This window comes from Oryctolagus cuniculus, chromosome 13, assembly GCF_051225735.1.
Source record: "Oryctolagus cuniculus isolate XC-2025 breed Fujian yellow rabbit chromosome 13, ASM5122573v1, whole genome shotgun sequence".
Lineage (NCBI taxonomy): Eukaryota > Metazoa > Chordata > Mammalia > Lagomorpha > Leporidae > Oryctolagus > Oryctolagus cuniculus.
Window position 1 is genome coordinate 77,854,953 of NC_142879.1, and position 8,368 is coordinate 77,863,320.

Sequence of the window (8,368 nt, forward strand, 5' to 3'; positions counted from 1 at the left end):
TTACCTGGTGCTTCTAAGAAGCTGAAAACATTTTTTCAAAAACCTTCAGATCCAGGAACCCGAAATACCCGTGTGTCGTCGATGTCATTCCACACGGGGCCGGGGACTCGCTCCTAAGATTCAGGGTGAGATTCAGGCTCAGCTGAGCCAGTTCCTTCACTATGGGGGTGCCCAGGGCCTCCTGAACCCACCTGTCCCCTACAGCAGCCCTGCAGTGGAGCCAGGTCCGAATCCATGCCTCGCTCATCCTGAAGAACAATCTGCTGCAGGATGCGGTCCAGGAGCTGCCTCTGCCGGAGGTAGCCACTGTTCTGCTTGTCTGTGGGAGGACAGGCGTTACACCTGGGCTCAGGCTGGTGACACGTGCCCTTTCCCATCCATGGTAAGCTTCTAGTCTGGCAGGAGAGGGATTGCCATTGCTGATGATGGAGACTCACAAATGCATCCATATGATGGCCTACAACTGACTATGAACGTGTCATATGAACGTGGTCATTTCTGGGAACAAGCGCAGACTTCCCCCAAGGTCCTGAGTAGCCTCATTACGTTTGCAGCAGGACTGGGTGGCCTGGGCCTTAGTTGTCCAGGATGGCGTTCTCGTGTTATCAGAAGTTATCGATCACAGGCTGTGTCCCCAGCATCAGGAACTCATACCGTAGATGTAGGTGGAACTGGTTATCCTGGAGGGGAGGGGGAGACACACAATGGAGAAGCAGCTTTGGTCTCAACACCCGCAAGAGTCCCTGGTGGACTCAGCTCCCCTGCCTCCGCTACAGTTACATTGAATCTCTTGCAGCAAACGCACCTGTAACTGCACCAAGTCCCAGAAGCCCAAGGAAGCACAGGAAGAGGTGTCCTCCAACCTTGCCCTTTCTCTAACGCAGGCCATGGCCCAGTACCATTTAGGTATCCTGCCTCACTGCCCTCAAGCCCCTGACCAGTTCTCTCTTTGCCTCTGGCACTGAAGAGCAGTGGTGTAGCGGACCCAGAACTCAAGCTTTGGGGTTAGACAGGTCTTAGCTCAAATCCCTGCTCTGCTACTTACTACTTAATTAAAAAAAAAAAGTTTGTATCTATTTATCTATATTCACATCTACAGTAGGGGGAAAAGATAAAGATCTTCCATCCACTGGTTCACTCCTCAGGTGGCTGCAATGGGCAGCACTGGGCCAGGCTGAAGCCAGGAGCCAGGAGCTTCATCCTGGTCTCCCATGTAGATGGCAGGGGCCCAAGTGCTTAGGTCATCTGCCAATGCTTTTCCCAGGCCACTAGCAGGGAGTTGGACTGGACTTGGAGTAGCCAGGATACAAACCAGTGTCCATATGGAATGCCAGCATCGCAAGAGGCGACTTTACTTGCTACGCAATGACACCAGCCCCACTTACTAGTTCTATAACTTTGGGAGGGGCTGGCGCTGTGGTGTAGCCGGTAAGGCCTCCCCCTGGAGTGCCGGCATCCCATATGGGCACCAGTTCGAGACCCATATGTCTATGGGCTGGGAAAGCAGAAGATGGCTCAAGTCCTTGGGCCCCTGCACCTGTGTGGGAGACCCAGAAGAAGCTCCTGGCTCCCGGCTACAGATCAGTACAGCTCTGGCCATTGCAGCCAACTGGGGAGTGAACCAGTGGATGGAAGATTTCTCTGTCTCTGCCTCTCCTTCTCTGTGTAACTCTGATTTTCAAATAAATAAATAAATAAATTTTAAAAAAAAAAGTTAAAAAATATAATGTTGGGAAAGCGTTGGTTTCTCCATTTGTAAAATGAGTGTATCACTACTTACCTACAGGGGATGAGATCCATAAAACTTACCAGATGAGATATGCTTACCAATTAATCAGAACATAAACCAGGCCCAGTCAGTGAGTACTGATCAGGTGGCATCATGTGAGGGGTAGATGACTTCCCCCTTCCCACCCCCGCAACTCAGGTCAGTAGGACTGCATGCGTAAAGGTATGCCAGCACAAAGGAGGGCGAGGCAGGGGTCATTTAATTGCCTCCTTTTCCCCTTCTGCCCTTCAAGTTGACCTTGACAGGGGCATCTGATTGTCTTGAGAGTTTAGGAAGGTCATCTCTTCTGCTCTTTAATGATTTCTTCTAATGTTGCTATTTTTGCGGTCTGAGAATCCCATGCTGGCCCCACAGGGAAGACAAACAGAAGCCATGGCTCCAATAGAATATGCCAGGAAAGCATCACCAGTCATTCCAGAAACCACTCCAGAAGCAGGTCCCTAGAAAGGCCTAGAGAGAAAGCCCAAAATGTGCCTCCTTCCATGATGAAGCCCCCGCCAATCTGAGCCAGCATCAGCCAGGCAGGTTTAGGGCTTGTGCACAACACACCCAAGGCAGGATGCTACCTAGGCAGGGGCCTTCTAGGTTTAGATGGAATCAGAAGAATTTTGTGAGGATGGAGCATCAGCATTAGTCCTCACAACTACTTTGGAGAGCCACCAGTAAGCCCTGGGAAGCACTTGAGCACACATGCTCTGCCCCGCACTGGGAGCAGGTGCCCAGGTGCCTCACCTCTCCAGCTCCAGCGTTAAGGACAGCATTGATAAAAGACATGATGGCTGTTTTCAGATTCACTTCATCCCGGCACCGCCCCAAGCTGCGGTCCAGCTCGTTCAGCAGGGTCTGGGTGGAATGCACGCCTGGGTAAGAGGGTTCTACAGGGGCAGCCTCAGGGCTCGGTCCTGGCTGGCCTGGAAGCTAACCTTGCATCCCTTCTGCATCATCTGCAAAGCACCAGGGGCCACTTTCTGCAAGTAGTAGGGCTCCAAACTGCTTGATGACAGCCATACTGGTGGATCAACCCCAGAGCTCCTAACAATGGTTCACATTCACTGACACTCACTCTGTGCCAGTCATGTGGTAGGACAGGCCACACTGTCCTTTTCTAGGCAGGCCAACCAGCACAGAAGAGAACAGCTTGGCCTGAGCTCCCAGCACTGGCTCCAGCATCCCTACATGAGGCACGGGTGCAGGCATGGGGCCTGACATCTTGTTTCCAGCAACTGCACTCAAGTCAGCAATTCTTGACTAAGCCCCCATTGTGAGTCAGGTACTGGGCTCAGAGAGGCAGAGTCCCCAGAATGAAGCAAACCGATATTCCAGTTTCAAGGGACCCACAGTCTGGTGAGCAGGTCCAGTCCATTTTCCCAGCCAAACACCCAACTCAGTCTCTCGTGTCATTTTGTCAGCCCCCTGGGTCCCTGTTCTCTCTGTAGCCTGCATTCTATGCCTTTCACAGCGAGCTTTTGCTTACAGAGAATTCTGGGTCCCCTGTGCAGGATGTCTCTGCACCACCCTGAGCCTCCTCACCTGGAAGCGTGTTCGCTCTGCGGCATATACTTGGTAATGCAGCATGGCCTGGAGCATCTTCTTGTGGCTGCCAGGTACGAGGCACAGGGCACCCAGGACCTCCAGCACGGCCACCTTGGTCTTGCTGTTCTTTGTACGCAGACTCTACGCGATGATGCTGATGGCCTCACGCTGGGCCAGCACATGCATCCGCCCCTGTGAGTTGTTCAACAGTGCCTTGATGCGGGAGGTGTGGATGCAGCTCTCACAGGTGGCATGGTCCATGCTCCGGAGGAAACTCAGCAGACGGTCAAGCCCTCCAGCTCGAAGAAGCGGGTCACAAACCTACCAGCCAGAGATGGCAGAACCAAAGGCAGCTTGTGTCTGCATTTCATTCTGTATGTATTTTGCAAATAGCTTACTACTTGTGGGGTGCATCTCACCTAGGGCCGACTGCTTGGCTTGTTAACAAAGTTTGTCTCAGACACTGAAATCCTATGACCCTCACAAAGCACTCACATCTTACTTGCATTTCAAATACTGTGCATTTGCATATTATATCCCATTGCATAGCTTAAGTGGTTTGTACATGAAAGAGAAGACCACGATGCATCATTATTACATTATTACTTTATTACATTAAACCAGAATGCTCATCTCCAGCAAGGATAGAAACAGTGAGTTAGAGGACAAGCAGTACTTCAGACAGGGACAGCATTAGAATCACTAAATCCAAGGGCCAAGGCTGGGGTAGCTATATTTCAAGGGATCTGTAGGAGGCCAGCAGTTATCCTGACTGTCAGCAGAAACCATGAAAACTCACTTAGGACAGAGGTTCTTAACCTAGAGGCTGTGCTCCCCTAAAGCGTGTACAGAGAGCATTCAAGGATCCAAGGGCTAGAATGGGAAAAGAAAATTATATTTTCCCTTTTGGTAACTGAAATTTAGCATTTCCTCTGTGAAGAATGCAGGCAACAAGTGACAGCCGAGTGAGCAGAGTCCATGACTCTGTCACCCAAAGAAATCACAGCTATTTTCATATCAAATTATGGTTGTTGTAGGTATCTCAAAATGTCATTTACACTCATCAGTACTTCCAAATCACAGTTCTCATCACACCCGGTGCTGGCTTTTGCTGTTTAAGGCATAAAGAAACACATTAATTTCTATCTCATACATTTTTAATGTCTGGTAGCTGCATTTTAATCTAATTGGTTTATTTGTTTAAGCCTATCTATTTTATTATTTAAAAACATCATTTCTGGGAAGTAGCCCGTAGATCTTCCTGGATGCCAGATACCCCTGGTGAGCCCGTGTGCACACACATGTGTGTGTGCGTGTACACACACACAGAGGCTTAGAACTCTTGATTTAGAATAATAATTAATGATCTGAGGAAAGGGTCATAAATTGAACTGCGGGAATCACTATATATTTATTCTAAATGTATTTATGTGCATTATATATTGTTGTAGGAATATGTCTACAACCATTGAATATGCTATCAAATTAAGTTGACAACAGACACTTTTGTACTGATATCATATGCTTTTCTATTATCCACAACAGTTCCACAATGAATACATGTCACTTTTGTGATCAGGATCTTGTCATGGCAAAGTCTAATAAATTGAGGTGATGATGAACCTGGTGATTCTCTCTCAATCCTTCTGACTTCCTGCTCTGCACCCCACCACCGCAGGCCCCAACAACCCCTAGCAGAGTGACAGGCAGATCAAGATGTCCTCACTCCCTGGAAGGCTCTGTTTCCAGGCTCCTGGGGTGGAGCACTCAACCCAGACACTCAATCTCTCTCTCTCCCTCTCTCTCTCTCTCACTCCCCCCCCCCCCAGTCAGTGGATGGCTAGTGTTCAGCAACTGGATCTCTGGGGAAAGAAAAATTAAAGGTCTGCCCACAGTGCTCTCCATTTCCATGGTATAAATACTCCTAGCATAGCCAATTCCAAGCTGTCAACAAGCCATCATTGAACTGGGCTAGGGAAGAAAGACACCGTCACACAGCATCTCCACATGGACATGTACACATGCGTGCACACACACACACAAGCTGCAAGTTCAAGAGTACACTTAATAGTCAGGTGCATTTGTCATGGTACAAAGTAGAAAAGGAATTAGCTGATTAGAGAATGGTATGTTTCAAGCATTTATTAACATTGTTCTCAATATAATTTTCATCCTAAATTTATATTTTAACCACAGCTATGTTTGACAACCAATTTGCAAAACTACTAAAAACTCAACAGCCAGCTCTCATCAGCCAAGTCCAGAGAAACCCTGGCTGACCCAGACACAAGGAACCCCTAGAGGCTCTTGGCATTCTGTAGACTCCACACAGGGTGGCTGGCAAGCTTTCCTCAAGCCTGTGTGACAACGAAGCTGGACAGCTTCTTCACACCACCCGTGGTCTCATCTTGCAGTGGGCCTGTCGTCTGCAGGGGCTGGATCACCTTAACCAGAAGCTAATAGCAAAACCACATCCCAAACCTCATGGCTCCATTTTTCCACTCCCGTGATGACTGGTCCCATCACAGGAGTGAGTGACCGAGAGTGGACAGCAGAGGAGTGCGAGCCAAGGCTCCATGCCAGGGTGCAGGTGCAGCATCCCCGAGCTGGGACTTCCCTCAGTGTGCAGTCCTTGTCTCACCACCAGACCTCCAACGAGAGGACTCACACTTCCTTCCTTTATCTCAGTGTGATCAGAGTATCAAGTTTCATACCCAGGGACTTCTTTTTTTATTTATTTATTTTTTATTTTTTGACAGGCAGAGTGGACAGTGAGAGAGACAGAGAGACAGAGAGAAAGGTCTTCCTTTGCTGTTGGTTCACCCTCCAATAGCCATCACGGCTGGCGCACTGCAGCCGGCGCACCGCGCTGATCTGATGGCAGGAGCCAGGTACTTCTCCTGGTCTCCCATGGGGTGCAAGGCCCAAGCACTTGGGCCATCCTCCACTGCACTCCCTGGCCACAGTAGAGAGCTGGCCTGGAAGAGGGTCAACCGGGACAGAATCCGGCGCCCCGACCGGGACTAGAACCCGCTGTGCTGGTGCCACTAGGCGGAGGATTAGCCTAGTGAGCCGCGGCGCCGGCCCCAGGGACTTCTTAACAAGCAGACTTATGCACTGGCCCGGATGGATATCATCTGGAAGCAGGAAGGTCTGGTGTTAGCACAAACGGGAGACCCTCTGATTGCCCCTGGCTAAGCATGGGGTACAATCATCCCAGACCTGACTCAGATCCCACGAATGCGGTGGGCATTTCTACTTCTATATTTCCAGCCAGCTGTCCTCCATTGCAAGGTGCCATGGCTGCCTATGGACTTCCACTCGGCCCTTCTTCCTCCCTCTGAGATGAGAAGACCCTAGGAAAACCCCAGAAGACAGAGAATGGCTCCCAAGTGTTCCAATGCTCTTCAAGGCTCCTCACCACCTTATTTCACAAAAGCCTGACTGCCTCTTTCTATTGGAATCTAAGCACTGCACCACATGGCCTCAAATCCAATGGAAGGAGTCCATTCTTCTGGGGACACATCTCCTGGCATCCACCTAGTGAGACACCCGTTTCACCCACACAGCGAAGGTATCCTGGGACCCCACCTCAGGCCCAAGAAGAGTCTTGAGAGCAGGAGACCCCAGCACATGGGCTCCCACCCGCTGTCCATTCACCCTCCCTTCCCTGCCCACCGTGCACTGAACACAAGCTCTGCAAAGCAGACGTTGAGCTCCTCGAGGTTCGGGATGGGACTGGAGAACTCCAGGTACTACAGAGGGTGCTTGTCTCAGATGTTGATCTCAGGGAGGTCGCTGCCCTCCCCCCAGGCCATGGCAGCTCCTCCTACAGGATGCTATGGTCACCGCAGGCCATCGGGGCGGGAGGCTCACAGGCAGACATCCTAGGTCCTCATGGTGATCTAGGCAGAACGGAGCACAGGGCGTCAGGCACAGTGGTCAGACTGGGACAGAGGTCATTCTGCCTTCTATTCTCTTTGCTCCACAGAGTAGCAGGGGCCTCAACCCCTCCCAATTCCCACTGCTTCTCTCTGTTTCCCCAGTTCCTTCCACCCAGATGCACTGACACGCCCTCTGGGTGCTTCCTGCAATGCATACTGTCACATTCCTCCTCTCTGTCCCCAGAAAAGCCAGGAGGACTGAGGACTCAGAGTGTGCCTCCCAGGCAGTCAGAGCATGCACTCCTCTTAGGTTCTGCAGGACTGAAGAGTCTGGGGACGGCTGAGCCAAGGGCAGCAGCCAGTAGTGGGGTGAGGATGGAAGTAGGTTGGGTGGGAGACAGCGAGCTGATCCTATAGCAGAGCTCCTGGGTCAGACACTCAGCAGGTAGGGAACAGAGAGCCTTGGGGTCCCCCACAGTTTTCTCCCCAGTGTACTGCACTCAGGCAGGTATGGGTGGATGCCAAATATCCACAAGGTGACGGCTCACCCACCCAGCTAGAAGGAGGCCATTTGCCTTCCCAGAAGGCACTGTGGGAACAGAGAGAGTGAACCCTGGGAAAGGAAATGGGCTGACACTGGAATTGTGTTCAACATCTCAAAGGAAATCTGCTTAGATCTGCACTTTCTTCGAAGGACAAAGGGCGTTGCTCTGGCCAGAGATGAACAGACAGATACCCAGCAGTTGGTGGTGCTCAGGACAGAAAGGGTGAAGTCTACAGCTTGTCACTGGTAAAGCCTTGCTCAGTGATGACCAGGCCTGAGGAGGAACTCTGGCCACCGGTCACGGAGGCCACACAGTCTTCAAATCAAGCAAGCCCGACATTCAGCACGCAGGCCTCCCGAGGGTGGGAGCTGCCTGTGAACGTGGGGTCCTGGACACACTTTCAGATAGCTGGCTGCGCTCAGCAGAGACCCTGAATCCCACACCACTCTGACCAGCAACAGTCGGCCCATCCCATAGAGACCCTCATCCTTTGAATATAAATACAAGACCCTTCGATATCCTTGTTGAATATCGTTGACTTGGTGGTCAAGCTGTTTTTGAGTCTCAATTGCTAGCTGTTTATCTGAGATTCTGACCATGAACAGCGTGGAAGGCAT

At 50.9% G+C, this 8,368-nt stretch overlaps 1 pseudogene; it reads right to left on the reverse strand.

Moving 5' to 3' along the window:
• Positions 1–575: 575 nt before the first annotated feature.
• LOC103346057 (disheveled-associated activator of morphogenesis 2-like) lies at positions 576–8,368 on the reverse strand (annotated as a pseudogene).